The 16,318-nt window shown below is 37.4% G+C and overlaps 1 protein-coding gene across 19 annotated transcripts in view; it reads left to right on the top strand.

Moving 5' to 3' along the window:
• The window catches only part of DLG2 (discs large MAGUK scaffold protein 2), a 2,166,992-nt gene that overhangs the window by 1,809,089 nt on the left and 341,585 nt on the right, over positions 1-16,318 (top strand). The gene's annotated exons all lie outside the window — the stretch shown is intronic.

Genomic DNA, 16,318 nt, shown 5'->3' with positions numbered 1-16,318 from the left:
TCTAATATTTTTTGGTCTGATGGGCTTATATTATACTCATTTACATACTCTTTTTAGAAGTCGTTACTTTCTCTACAATGTAAAAATAAAAGTGCACATGAAGAAAAAAAAGTGAGTCTGAATCCTGACTCTGTTGTTTGTAATTGTGAATTTCGGCAATTTATTTAACTTCTCTGTGCCTCAGTTTTCTTATCAATAAAATGATGACTGTGTCTACGTATAGGGCTGTTATGAGGAGAAATTGATAATACATGTGGTGTTTAGTGTAACATTTCGCACCTGGAAGGATTTGATAAATGTTGGCTGTTATTTTTGTTGTTGTTGCTGCTGCTGCTGTAGTTTTTGTTGATAAAGCACTTGCAAGACCATTCTGCAGAAATGAAGGTAGACTTATTTGTGTTGCCCTAGAAAATGCCATTAGAACCAAAAGAGGCATCATCTAAAAGCAAGAGTTCGTAACAGGTTTAGTTTCAAATACTAAACCATGTATCGCCTAACTGATCTTGAACAAGTCACTCAACCTTACTCAGTCTCCATTTTCTGATGTTACTGAGGACTTAATGTGTCTGTTCACTGTGCTAAGCACTGTGGGTAGAGTGAAAAGGCCTTGTGTCACTGCATTGTAGTTACTCAAGCAGGAGCCAGCTGACCATCTGCAGGCATTTAGAGGGCTTGGGAGAAAGCATTCCTGCAAAGGATGGAATTTTTTATCAAATCTCAGAGGATCCTATAAACAATCTTTGTTTCTGCTCTTGAAAATGTTGGAAATGAAATTTGTTCTCACTTTCAAATTGTCTTCATCTGATACGGCACAAGGCTGGTCCTCAAATGGACTTGCATTCAAAAGTATTTCCCTTGAAGTAGTACCTGCCTTTTGAGGGTAACTAGATTCCTTTATTTCTCAAAGGTTAAGAAGATGAAAAAGTATGGCTTTGGAACCAGCAAGAGGCTTGAACCCTGTTTTACTATCAACTAGATGTGCAAACTTTGGACAAGTACTTAGCTTCCCCAAACTGAGTCTTCTTATTTATAAAATGGAGCCAATGACTCCTGCTTCAAAGGATTGTTATGGGAGTTAAATGTGCCAAAGGGTATAGAGCACCCATCATGGTGCCTGACACAAAGCAAGTGGTCCTGCCTTCTTCGACAGTGCCACCAACAGTCCCAGTGCTCAAGGCTCCAAGAATGAGCTTCAACTCTAAGAGGAATGGGCATTGGCCTTCTGGTCATCATCCCATCTCCTCACCTCTGTAACATTGTGCAACTCCTGCCAGATAAAAGCTGACCTCAAGTACATTTCCCACAATTCTGGTCCCTCCTCACACTCTATGGTACCTAGGGGTCTAGTGTCCTCATGCTCTTTCTTGTCTGTCCTTCAATGAAAGAAATCAGATGAAGGAGTTCACACTGAGGTTGAATGTTAGGAACCAGGCAAAGCATTATTTCAACTAACTATATCGAGATTTTCACAGTATATCTACTAAGTTTAAGACCAAAACAGTGAATCTCAAATGGTGGGATTATAGGATCCCCAGTAAACCTTATGAGGAAATAATTTCAGAAACATCATAAGTGCTTCATAGGATTATTCATTTATACATCTCAAAGATGGCTACATAAGGCTGTGATCTTCTTCATGCCAAACCCAAGTCTTATTTTTATTGATTTCAGTACATGACATGACACAGCCCTTGGCACATTGTAGGTGTTCAATAAATGTGGACTAGATAGTCTTGAGGCCATATCAGATGGACAAATATATTTCTTAGCCCATCTATTACTGTGAAACACAACCACAAACCATCTATAAAACACTTGGGATGGGAGAGCTGGAAGACATAGAAGTATTTTGCTTTAGTGTTAAGGATAGAGGAAATAACAGTTCTTCTAGAAAATGCCCTGTAACTGGGGAGAATTTCATAGGAGAAGTAGGATTTGAATTGAGCTTCCCAAGGCAAGGGTGGCAGCATGACATGTGGCTACGAAGAAGAGTGTTTCCAGCTCAGTAGACAGATGGAAGTTCAAAAGCTACTAGTAAAGGGTGTTGATGACAAGTTCTAGGTAGAAGCTAGCTTGTTTTGAAAACCTGAACCCCAGCATACATATTCTTGTCTTCATTTTAGTTTCCTTGGAACACTTTAAACACTTCTCCCACATTTTTCTCTCACACTTCTACACACTCCCAGTCCTCAGTCTCTGCCACATATACAGCAGGGGAAAAAATAGGGCTCTCTTTCTCTTTCTCTGTTATAGTAGTTTCCTCTAATCTTTTGCTCAGTAATATATCGCAGAACAACTTTCAACTCATTAGCTGACAACTTTAATGTTGTTCTTTTAGAATAGTCAAAGATTTACTCTTTTCCCTGATAGCCAACAATACATAAGGCTTTAATGTCCCTTTTCACATTTCCTGAGGCTAAGATTTTCACAACATTTAACTCAAATTTAAACTTCCTAAAACTATTTTGGGAAAAAGAACCAGGAAGATTTATTTTAACATTATTTTTCTTAATCAAAACAGCAAATGTCGTGAATTTTACACACTAAACATACTTTTTAGTGAGGAAATACTCTTCTAGAAAAAAATTGAAATTGTATATGCTATTTACATTAAAAAGTAGAAATTAAAATTTTCTTTTAGTGGTATTAATAATGTTATTAGGCTGAACGATATGAAATTGCCATTTTTGTAGGTCAAGTAGAATATTGTCAATTTTGTGTGGTTCAACCTAATACAGACTCTTGCATAGAGGTTACAGCCATAGATTATACTAAGAAAAGAGTCTTCAAAGAATTTAGTCCAGAAAAAATGAATTTATTGGTTTACTGATTTGAAAAGGGTGCTTAAACAAAGCAGAAGTATTGTTCAATTTCCCATAGTAAAAGCAAAAGCTACCATTCATTGAGTGGGTTTTCATCTGCATCACCTTATTCAGTTCTCAATATAACTCTGCAACCATTTTGAAGTAGATATTCCTATCATCCCTTAATATATGTACAGAGTCAAAATTCCAATCCTGAGTCTGCTGGACAAAACCCACACTCTTTCCCTTCTATTACACTACCTCAGAGATTTAACACAGAAGATAAACCACTTCTCCAAAATACAATACCAATTAGCGTCAGGACTTGGAATTATGGGTACATATTGAGTTATTTGCATAGAAAGCTTGACTTTCTACAGTTAGGTCTTTGAGAAAAAATTCTATAAAGTAGGAGATCATCTTATATATACTGAGCTCCTCAAGAACAGAGGCTATCTAAATAATCTTTGAATCCATGGGACATGGCACAGAACCTATTGTAAATCATAAATAAACATAGTAAATCACAAATAAATGTTTCTAGAATAAAGGAGTAAACAAAAGAATGACTTTTGCATGAGAAAAGGCAGAATAGGTTCATAGCTCTTTGCAGAATCAAACGTCTTACAGTATGTAGGTATTTTAAAACCACAAGATAGAATCACAGAATCATAACTCCGAATGGCATATCAGAGTTCCTCTTGCACAATATTTGTTTGTTTGTTGTTTATTTAATAAACAAAGGAACTAAAGTACAAAATTCCAAAGCTAAATGATGACAGAAGCCAGAGCCAAATCTACCAAGCCTTCTTGAAAATATACCTATCCCTGGATTTTTCTTCCTTTAGGAACATAAATGTGCTAAGGTATTATCTACTCATCAATAATTACCAAAATTATTTATATTTTTATACACAGCATATATACATGTATACATACACATACACATAAACAATTGCAGCACAATTTACTTTCTTTAGGGAAATACTTGTTTTTATTGCACACAGCATTTGATAAATATCAACATTAGCCAGGAACTTATAGGTGTGAGAAAGAAGGCGGCTAAATACAAGTTTTTTTGGTTGAAAATCACACCCATTCACTAATCCTCAGGTGGACTTGTGCTCAGGAAGAATAATTTACATTGTCAAACACTCACAAGCCTGAAAAAAAAAGAAAAGAGGGGTGAATTTGTATTCATACAACAGATACCTTCACACACTTTATCCTGGAAAACACATTGTAGATTATACAATTTGTTGGTGAGTGATTTATGCTTTTTATGCATAGTTATTTGCTTAGTCTCCTATTCATCCAAAAATCCATACTTTTTCCTGGTATACCTGACTTTCTCATTATGCATAACTTTGAAGAGAAGCAATATTTAGCAATGATGCATTCTCTGCAAATGGATGGCATGCATGCATCTGTCCTCTAATATAATATTCATGGTTTTCACATCTCCAAATGTGAATTTTCCCCTTAGCGCTTCTTCAACCCGTATTTTGTATCTTAGGGCCATACAAAAATTGAAACATTTCAGTACTTATTTCATACTTTTAAGAGGGAAGAAAATATTGGCAAAGGATGGGTAAGAAATGGAGGTTACAATGCAGATGATATAAACCTTGAGCTACATACATACCCAAAAGCCCAAAGTTGAGCTATTGTTGACTGACTGGTTCTAGGCAAGGACTAAGGGTCAGTTCAGGAGCAAATATAGAATTTAGAACATTCAGTTTATAATGATGGTGTTAAGAAGGGGGTTGAACATTCAGTTGGTTCTTTGATATGTAGCAGGTCTCTATAGTAGACAGGAACAAGTGGATTTTGAAGAAGCTCCAGAGACCTATAAATCCTAAGGAGTTTCTCCAGAAGCCCTACATGGAAAAACCCTAACTTGAGGCTTGTCCTTGACTTAGAGTCACAGAGCATTATGTATAAGCAACACAGCCTAAGATAGCATTTCCAAATGCTAGCACAGATAATTTTGCTATTTTAGTTTTCAGGAGCAAGCTCCTCTGGCTTGCCTGTATTTGACAGCTAACCCAGTGTTTTAGTTGTATTGATGGTGGAATGAGAAAGATTTATTTTTATAAGTCTAATTATGAGACTTTCACAGCACATCAGTTTGGACTTCAAAAGGATAACACAATTCCAGAAATTAGGTGGTAAACAGCCAGTCATAGGCTGTCTTCCCAATAAAGCAGGATAAATCAACCAGAGAAGAGAAGAGAGGATGCAGCAGGAAAGTAGAGGCAGATCACTCAGAGGGAGGTGGTAAGAAAAAGCAAGTGAGACCAGCTGCAGGAGGAGGAAATAGACACAGCCCAGCCGCAGAGGAAAGGTAAGGAAGGAAGAAGTGAAGGGAATCTAGTCACAGATGCAGAGAGACAGATCAGAAGAGGATCACAGAGGTGAGACCCTGCAGGGGAGAATGGGAGGAAAGGGTGAGGGTATAATAGAGAGGAAAAAAAATGAGAATCAAGGGACCACACCTTTACAGTGCAGTGTGCAGTGTATGGTGTACGGTGTACAGTGCAGTGTACATGGCAACTTTTCCAGGTGGTAGGAGTTTGACAAAAGAGAAAACAATGCAACAGGAAACCACATGCAATGCAAACTTGGAAAGGGAAAAGATAGAGGATAATGATTTAAAGAATGCAGAATTATATGTCTGGGTTTCATGGAACTCCTCGTGCCAAGAACAGCAAGGGCTAGTCAAAAATATTTTATTCTGTTGCTGGCAACTGTTAGTGCAGTGAATGGAGTTTGAGAGTTCCAGGTCCTCTGTTTCAGGCAGCCTCCAGTGCTTCTTCCCCTTCTGGATGACTGCTGCCCTTGTGCTTACTGACTTAATGCCTCTTGCTCTCACAAGATGTGGCAGAGCCCACCGCTGATCAGAACCTGCAGCCAGCCTCTCACAGAACTGGCCCCAATATAGGCTGAAGCATAGTTCAAGGAAGGAGCTGGGTGAGAAGGCACTGAACTTGGCCACAGGAATATTAAAAGGGTTTGACGTTAAAATGCTGTGGGGGATTGTTGTGCTCTCTAATACCCAAAGTGGCAGAGCTGTTGAGGAAAGCTGGTCCCTGCACTGACCAAGCTCGCTCTAAAGAAACAGGGAAACAGCCTCTAGACACCAAGACTACAGTATGCCTGGAGGGGGCTGTTTACTGAGATGGAAAAGCAAAGTGGCCCATTGTGATGACCGGCACTAGCAGGAGCTGAGGCTGCTGTTAGAAGGCATGTGATATTATGGGGAAGGGAATGTGTATGCGTGGGGAGCAGAAGTAGATTTGGAAGCACATAGCAACATTGATGACTGTCAGAGATAGGAGCGTTACCTGCAGACCTAAGGCTGGAGACAGCAGGTATTATAAGAGAAGAGGGAAGATTAAGTAGGGGAGAAAGGACACAGTGTGTGCACCACACAGACCATATCTCTTATGTTAGCTCGGCTACTTTCGAAGCATCTAATCTTTCTTTGCCTCAGTTTTCCCATCTTAAAGTTGACCTCAGCAAAGTTCTTGGGAGGATTAGCAATAACAAGCCTAACACAATACCCTCTTGTTCAGTATTCAGTAACTAGTATTATCTTTATTCGTGATCTCCTTCCACAGTTAAATTCTTGGTCACAAACAGTTTGAAAGTCAATTGCCTTGATTTCTTCCCCGTTTATTCCCTCTCTCCTTTTCTTTTCTGTTCTCCTGGTTCGCTTTTCCCCTCCTTCCTATTATTTACTGAGCATTCACTTTGTGCTAGGAACTGAACGAATGCAGTGGAACTTTATTTCTTGATGTTTTTATCTACTGAATGGATTGTGGCTTTGCAGCTCTGTTCACATCTGAAGCTCTGGCAACTAACCATGGAAACTCACACCTTGCTGGAGAGTTGTTTTCTGCAGGGAGCAGCATTCTATGTGCTAAATTGGGAGGCTGGAAAGAGGGAATTGGTTAGTAATTAGAAAAGATTTAAATTACTGAAAATACCTCCCTGCCTGTGTAAATGGAAAATTTTTCTGATGCTTACAATATCCACTTGGGACTGATAGTGAAAGATTCAGCACAGCCTTGACTGCTTTTATGAAGTCTTGATATACGCTTCAGAGAACAAAGGAAAGTGATGAAGGAGAGAGAATTCCAGACGATGGTCACTCTTTCTCACTCCTTATTGTATGGAGTTTGTCTTTTCAGGAGACTTTTGAAATGATTCTGTTGCTGCTTCTAGTTTTCCCAAATGTCTAGAAGCATTTTTTGAAATCAGTAATGCTTGGAGTTAAGGCTGTATTTATGTGGTCTGCCTAATACTTCCCACAAAAGTCCACATTCAAGATGGCAGCTCCAGTATAGAGAATTCTGCCTTTCAAGGTGGCAAAGTTGGTTGCCACCTTCTAGGGTCCTGCTTGTCTGCTATATTATTCTCCTCACTTATACTTTCTTTTCTAGTTTACATTGTTTTCACTATTACACACTGAAATTGGCCATGAAATCCTTGGTGAGCTGATTAATAATTCCTCTTTAGAGGAACAGGAGTCTTTGTAAACCTTAAGGCTTCTTCAGAGTTGAGGAAGAGATTCATCAAGCACATAAAGCTGTAGTCACCCTCAGTAATAATGTATGAGGACATCGATTTGTGCCACATCCTGGGAAAACAAGAAGCCTGAAACAGTGGCTGGGACTGCCCTCGTGGGGCTTACAGTCTAGTTATTGATATTTATTCATTAAAAAGGTAAATAGAAAAAGAAAGCAAATCACAGAACATCGTGTGTTATTATGGGATCATTCTTTAAAACAATGACTATATATGGAGGTAAACATGAATGTTTTTGCACTCACATATATTCACTCACTGACAGGAACCAGGCACTATCCTAGACATTGGGAATGTAGCTGGGGATATTTAAATATGTGTAGAGAAAGTGTATAGAGTTAATTTGTCTAGTTTATTATCAGTGGTTACCTGAAGGTTAAGATAGAAAGATGTTCACAGTTTACTTGCCGTTTTTTTGTATTGTTTTAGTTGTTTAAAATGAGCTTGCATTACTGCTCACCTGAAAAATAATAATAAAAGAGTAAAGAAGGACCAAAATTCATGTAATGCTGCCAGGTTGTGGGGCTGATGGCCAAGTAAGTGTCACAGACCATCATGATTACAGGAGGTCTGGGAAGATAGAACCTGACCTGGACAAGAGAGAAGGCCAAGACTTCAAAGAATCCAGGAAAACAGGAAGTAAAACAAGGAGGAGGAAGTTAGGCCCAAGGGAATAACATTAGGCTAGGGATGGACATGAAGCTTCTAGCAGCAGCAGAGGGTTTGCTTAGGAGAGGAGGCGTGTAATGTAGGACATTGAACTCTAGCATTCTCATCTGGACTCTACTACAAATACACTGAATGACCTTGGAAAATAACTTCATTCTCTGTGCCTCACTTTTTCCACCAATGATATGGGAGGACTAGACAGAATCTACTCTAACGTTCCCTCATATCAGAGAAGTATCTGGTCTTAAAAAGACTAGAGAGGGTTGTGGTAAAAGCTGCATTGTGAAAGGGCTTAAATATAGGGCTAAGAAATTTGCACATAATTTACAAGCAGTTAGGAACACAGATGAATATGAGCATCTGTGGCATGTATAAAATGTGAAAGGCAGTATTTAAAGAAAAGTAGAATGGTTGTGATATACAAGATGACTATCAAGGTATTGAGAGTAGACAAAAGGGAGAGGGAGGATGGGAGAGAGACAGAGATTAGAGGAAAAGCTAACATCAATTAGAAGTCTACCACATGGTAATGAGATATAATATCATGCTATATCAAAAAACCAAATATATGATATATCAAAAAGAACAATATTATATATCAAAAACATTATAATATGATATATAAAAAGTTATGTCATGATATATCAAAAATAAATCCAGAATGATAGAGAAAATATATATATATATATATAAAGGAGAAGCTCTCCTGCACAAAATAATACCAGCTAATAATTCTAGAAGAAATAAAGAATTTATAAAATAACCATTTTACAACCCACAACAAAATAACTATTTCAAGAAAGCATAATCCATAGATGCTAAAACAGTTAGGGGTTAAAGTTGACTGGAAAAAGGATATTTACATGGTCTCAAATAAACCACCTTATAGATTGTTATTTGCAAAATAGAAAGGTGCCTTTTAAATGAAGAGATCTGGTGGTCCATGTATTTTGAGCCTCCTGCTATGACACAGTAAGAAATACACAGCATTCATTACACACTGGATTTTGCTAAAAATGTTTCACCTGATTCTGATTGGGAAGAAACAATCAGACAAATTCAAAATGCAGAACACTCTATAAGCATCTGACTGAAATTTTTTTTTAAAAAAAAGAGTAAATTTTATTTAAAGAAAAATGTAGGTAATGTTCAAGACTAATAATGACTAAAGACATAGTAACAACCAAATGCAATGCATAAAACTTAAATCCTGGATTTAAGAAAAAAATCTGTAGAAGACATTTGGAGGATAACGGAGGAAATTTGAATAGGTGCAATATATTAAATGGTATAGAAATATTAGTTTTGTTGGTTTTCTCTGGAGTAATAATGGCATTGTGGTTATACAGAAAATGTCTTTACACTGGAAAGATGCCTTGCTGATATGTTAGATTGAAAGTGGAATGACGTCTGCAACATAATTCAAATGGTTCAGAAAAAGTGTGTGTGTGTGTGTGTGTGTGTGTGTCTTCTGCTAGGCAGATAGGTAGGTAAGTGGAGAGAGTGAGAAGGAGGAAGAGAGGGAGAACAAATGTACCAAAATGTTAAGAACTGTTGAATCTTTATGAGTTTTTATTATAATGTTCTTCAAGTTTTCTATAATTTGAAATTTTTCAAAATAAACAGGAAACAGGGCCTGTTTCAATAGTTCAGATCAATGCTTAGAACTAGCATAGTAAATTAGAAAGGAAAAAACAAAAGCAAAAGATATTTTGAAGAGAAATAGTTTAATAAATATTATTTCTCATTCATAGTGGTGAATACAAGTTGATTTTCAAGCATCTCTGTTTATTCAGATCTCCTCCTCTTGATTTGACTGATTGCAGTTGGGAAGATTTTGACTTCCCAAAAAGATTTGACTGATTGCAATTGGGAAGATTTGATGAAAGTAATTGGGAAGAGGGGACTTAAGAGTTCTTGACACAGTTTGCCTAAACTCACAAAACCTGTTTCTTGGGAGCTTTTAGGCAATGAGATGATTACCTTATTTTTAGATGAGGAATAAGTCAAAGAAATACTAAGATGTAATTATGGGCAACAGCCAGATGCCAAGATACACATAAGCCCAAACACAAAAGAATGTCATCAACTTGAGGAACTATGATGAAAAAAACATCAGGTGAGTTCCACATGCAGCAGCCAGAGTTTGAGTTTTGCATTAACAGATTTTGACCAAGATTAATTCCATTAGTATATTATTCCTGCTCAAGCCTTTCAGATGTTTTAGGAGTGGACTGTTTGACAGATATGTCTCTGGAGACAGCATTATTCCTTCCTTTAAAATTGATTCCAAAGCTTATGAACAAGATTAACTGTGTATGAGGAAAAAAGGAAACAAGAACCCTTTTCACTTACATTACAATCTCACTCAGATTAGTTTATGTAAACTAAACCAAATTAGTGAATATTATAGGATATGTAGAAATGAACATCCTTATTGCTTTCAAATCTGTATACTATTTAGACAAATTCCTAGTTAATAACTTTGACCCGGAACTTAGCCAACTGAACTTGTTTGAACAAAATAATAAGGTTCCCTGGGAATTAGGACATTTATGTGAAAAATGGTATTGATTCAGTATTTCCTTTTGCAGGTGTTATTGCACCTTTGGAAGGACATTTTTTCACTATGCCTGATTGTGCCACGGTTTGCAAAACATTTAACACACATGAGCCTTCTACAATTAATGCCAATGCTGACTCCTGACTTGGACATTTTAACAACAGAAAATACCATCCCCCCTCACAAATAGACACATTTTCACACCCAGTTGAGAACTACTGTTAGATTCTAAGTCACTTAGGGCTGAACCATTGCTTCTTCACCAATCCATCCCCCAAAAATAGCACAATGACTGGCACAAAGAAGGCATTCAGTAAATATGTATTGAATGGATTAATGCAATGTTTGAAAATTTGATTGCCCTAGGACTCATGTTTTCTATAAATATTACCGTATTTTAAATTTGCCTACATAGCCCCTTTTGCCTTTTATTGCTAAGGTAACACAAACCTCAAATTCAGTAGTTAAAACTTTTTTGTATGACTTTTAAAATTGTTATGGTACAACATATTTACTTAAAAATATTCACATACTGTTAAGGGCTATAAAATGAAATGTAACCCATTCTCTCCTCTTCAGCATTTCTCCCCTCCCCACCACAATACCATAGCCCCTTAAAGCCTCTGTTATCAATTCATTGTGTAACCTTGCAGGCATTCTCTATAAGATCATTCATCCTTTTCTTTTTTTGAAACAAACAAACTAGATATACATATAGTTCTACAACTTGCTTTTCTTTAATTTAGCAATAGATCATGACTTTTTTTTAGTTTCAAAATATTAGACATGTATGCTGTTGCTTTTAATGACTGCATAGTATTCCATTATATGAATAGTTCATTATCTATTTAATCAATTTATTATTGATAGTGTTTTAATAGTAGATTAAATAGTGATATTTTAATATCTGAAACCCAGAAATCACAAAAAAAACTAAGTTTAAATAAAGAATAATAGAGCACTTTCAGTTAGTCCACTGATTTCAAAAGGGAGAACATGTTGAGCCAATTCAGAAGGCTTTTTTCTTACCACCATCCACCAGAGAAAGGATCTCAGCTTCAAATTTAACCCTAACCAAAGGGAATCTGTCAGCCTAGCAGCACACACACATCTCATCTCAGGATAGAACATTTGGTGGGTGAGGTGAGAAGCCACAAAGCAGATCGTGAAGGGTAGGAATTTAGCCTTCAGCCCAGAGTCTGACACTGCCTGAACAATTTAGAGGCTTGGATGAAGTGGAGGTGGTTGTTTAACAATGTTTGCAAGGACATTTAAGACATATTGGTGCTTCAAGGAACATATTGGTTGCTCTACAATTTTTTTTTTTAATTAGCAAGGCATAATGGTGCATGTCATGTCACTGCAATCTAGCCTGAGCAACAGAGTAAGACCCTGTCTCAAAAAAAGAAAAAAAAAAAAAAAGTCTTGGGCCTCACCCTCAAAGATGCGGATTCAGTGAGTTCAGTTTCATCAACCATTCTCCCCCAGAGGACAAATACCTTCTGAAAAGGACTCTAATTAGTACCTGGCTTATAACAAGTGCACAGTAACTGGTTGTCAAATAAATTTTAATGATTTAAATAAAGTTATGTGATTTAATAGTTATAACCATTCATTAGTTTAAGGAATATTGTTGAATATCTACATAGTGTAGTCAGCACTAAAAGTATGGAGTTAAAAGAGACAGTCAAGGTCTCTACTTATGGGAAGCTTTTCTCGGGGTGGGTGAGATAATAAACAGAATAACATGTGGGCCTAAATTCTGTAAGAAAGTAAAACCAGGTGAATTAGAGATAGGCTGGGAGGCTGCTTTCAATGTGATTGTCAGCAAAGAGCTCTTTGAGGAATTGACATTTGAGCTGAAACTTATGAAAATAAGTTGTCAAAGATGAGAAAAGCTAGGTAAGAGCACTCCAGTCAAAGGGACCACTGGCACAAATGCTGTAAGACTGGAGGAAACTTGGGCTGATGCAAAACAGAATGAAGGCCCTTGTGGCCAGCAAACAGTAAAGAAGACAGAGTGGAATAAGATGGAATAAGAGGGATAGGCAGAGCCCGAGGAAAGGAGTTTGAATTTCATTCAAAGTCTAACACGGAGCCAAAAGAAAGATTTTAGCAGAGGAGAGGCATGATCTGATACACAGTTTGAGATCATTCTGGCCGCCGAGTCAAAAGGGGATAGAGGAGGGTGGGAGGAGTGGGCCACAGAGACAATGGAGGGACCCATCGAGGCTACTGTAGTATTCCCAGGGAAAATGATAGCTTGGCCTAGAGGGATGGGGTGGAGTTAGAGAAAAGTGCATGGAATTAGAATATGGCTATGAACTAAGGGATTGCATGGGGAGGTGGGAGGGGAAGAAATGAATGGAGGTTCTTGATTCAGTGGTTTGAGAGGAGAATGGTGGTAGTACTGTTTGCTGAAAATGAGAAAACTCTCGAGAAACATGTTTGGGAGAAATTTTGAGTTTGATTTTGAGCACGATGAGTCTGAAAAGTCTTACACATCTATCTGCAGATGTCAAGTAAGCAGACAGATTTCAAGTCTGGAGTTAATGTAAAAATCAGAGCTTGGAGATACTAGTATCAGCTTGTGTTTGTATAATATTTGTATAAGGTTTCAACTATTTTTTGCTTATATATTCTTATAAAGATAGTTAACTTTTTACTTGAAATGCATGAATTCTAGATCTTACTGTCTTTCAGCCTTTAATAAGCTGGGTTTGGATAGCCAAGTTATACTTTATTATTTTCATTTAAAGATTCCAAAATAACCATCCCTCTAGAAATGACCTGGTAATCCAAAACATTTTTAAAGGTCTAATTTTTTTTAACTATAAGCCTGTTTTTGCATCAGGAATCCAAATTTAAAGGGAAGTTAATGTTTAACTGCTAAGATACATCAATATTCAATATCAATTTTTCACTTTGCCTCTGCTCCAGAAGGATTCTAGTCTTGAGCTGTAATGCATGTACTGTCAGAAATATTACCACTCTCCACAAAGTATAACAGCCTCCAGGAGGAGAAGGGAACTTAATTAGAAATTTCCACTTCAAATACAATTTATAGTTCACTCACTCTGAAACATGCTGGAGGGTATTTGAAAAATTTAATGCATAATGATCTGTTTGTCTCAAGTTGTCAACAAAACACATTTTGAGCATAGAATATATTTGTTTATTAAGCATTAGACGGTACCTCTGTGATTTAGTATGAGGCTCTCTTTCTAGATAAAGAAACTGAGGCCCAGAGAGATGAAGGGACTTCTCAAAGTCAAATAAGCTAACAGCATGACTGGAACTCAGCACTCCTGACTCCTAGGATTGTGCTTTTCTGTTTCAGTGCCTTCAACCCTAGCACTTTTCCCTGGTCAAATGAGCCTGCATTGAGATAATTTTATACTCTCCCAAGTCATCCTCTTTGTGTATGTCAGGAGAGGGTTCAACAATAGCTAATAATTATATGCCCTTACTAGATGCCAGGCACTGTTCTAAATGCTTTACATGTATTAACTAATCTAACCTTACAGCAACTCTGTGATGTGGTACTCTTATTATCCCCATCTTGTATATCAAGCTTCTTCTACATCTGTGTCTAATTTGACCAGGGTACTGACCACAGGAATATGAAATCTAAAATGATTTTGAACATTGGCCACTTCTCTAAGCTTCAGGTAGATATTTTCTAACTGTCTGCAAAACTGTAGATATCCAACAGACATAGCAAAGTCAACATGTCTAAAACAAAATACATTATCCTCCCACCCAAACCCACTCTCCATCCTGTGTTCCTGTCTTGATTAATGGTATCATCACACCTCCAATCATCCTAAAGCTTTTTGACACCTTCCCCATTTCCCATTTTCAATCTGCTCAACACAGTAAATATTATTTAAACTCTATTTGGCTTCCAGAAGTATTTGAGGAGAATAGCTGCATAGAATCTTCCTCTGTTTTCCTCTCTCAAATTTGTGCCACATCTCCCACCCTCAAATCCACCCTCATTTGCCTAATTTGGGCCTTAATTATTTGTATCATTGGTAACACTTCAATAGTATCACATCCGATTATCTACTGGGATACTTCCTACCCTGTCCTCACTTAATTCATTAACCCCAGTTTCTCACTGTTGCCAGAGTTGTTCTCCCATAAACACAGGTCCAATTGTGTTAAATGCTTCTGTAAAACCCTTCCATAGCCACTTATTGACAAAACTTCTTGCCCTGGCGTTCAAGGTCTACTTCTGCTGGCGGCATTTTTTCTTTCTCCCTATCTATGTTCTATGCCAGCCATCAGACTGCTCACAATTCAACATTGAATGTGATATCTGTAGTTTCCCTGTTACCCACATAAGTATGTGGTAAGATCATTTAATACATGTGAATTTGTTTATTCTATTTGTTTGTTTATGTATCACCTTTTTCAGTAACAAATGTGAGGTGGGAAAACAGTTTACTAACTGTAAAATACTTTTGAGATGTTATTTTTAAGCCATAGAAATAATTAAATTTACAACACAGGGGACCCTAGAGATGGTGTGGCCCAGCACCTTCATTTTTCAGAGCAGCTCCTTAGCTGGCTTGAATAAGTTGATGGCAGAGTTGGCAACAGAACTTACATTTTCACTTCATTGCATCTCATCACTTCAGGAAAAATGAAAATAGATTTTTTTCCCTCTTGAAAAAGAATGGGAGCCTTCTACATGTATTTAATACACTGTAATACATCTGTTCATCTTCCTATCCGTGGTCTCTCTGAATAAAGTAGAAATAGTTTGGATCCTACCCCAATTTCTTCCCTGCTGCCCCCTGCCACCTTGCACCCAGACCCCCAACTGTGAAATTATTGGCTTGAAACAGTCCCCTGTGTTCTGTACCTGTCTCATTTTAATTGAAATGTGGTGCCAATTATCTAGCCTTTTCCCATTTGGTTACTCCTTTGTATTTTTTTCATAGTTAATAATTCTGTTAAATTTGTAGTTCTTACCTACTTTTATCCTAAGATAGTCTTCTACCAAACATATTCTTTGGTTTTATTATTGCTGATAAAAGCCAGTTAAAAGTCCTGGTCACATAGATAATGGATATGCTATAATACACATAGCAACTATTTAGTAAGTACCTACCATGTACCAAATATTATTTTAAGCATTTTATTTGCTTAAACTCTAATAATCCTGATAACAGCCTAACAAAAGAAGGGTTCACATCTTTTGATGCATATGAGGAAACAAGTTCAAAGAGATTAAGGAACTTACCCAAAGTCATAGAGCTGGTAAGGGAAGGGACCAAGATTTGAATCCTGGCCTTCCCGGGTCTAAACCCAGTATTCTTCCCAAGACACTGCTTTCAGAGCAGGCAGATGACATGAGCTGTGGTGGAAAACCTTGGCAGCCATGAGCATTTGCTCTGCCTTCTAAGCAGCATCTCCAAGGGGGTCCATCCAACCTCAGAGTCCTGCAGCCAGGCTGGCCATAAGCACATGCTTCCTGCATATTCCCTTCCTGTGCATTCTCTCTACCTGTAAGCACTCCTGGGGCACAAGAATGATGTTAAAATAATATTTCTCAATTTTAAGCTGAGGAATGACTCCTCATTATGGTCAAATATACTAAAATGGCTTATCATGCCCTGGATCACCAGATCCTTGAGAGGCTATGTCATGGTTAAGAATGCAAACGCGGCCGGGTGCA

The sequence above is a fragment of the Pan paniscus genome, chromosome 9 (assembly GCF_029289425.2).
Source record: "Pan paniscus chromosome 9, NHGRI_mPanPan1-v2.0_pri, whole genome shotgun sequence".
Taxonomy (NCBI): domain Eukaryota; kingdom Metazoa; phylum Chordata; class Mammalia; order Primates; family Hominidae; genus Pan; species Pan paniscus.
The sequence above is the reverse complement of the archived record's forward strand: the minus strand, read 5'-3'. Positions and strand labels throughout refer to the sequence as shown.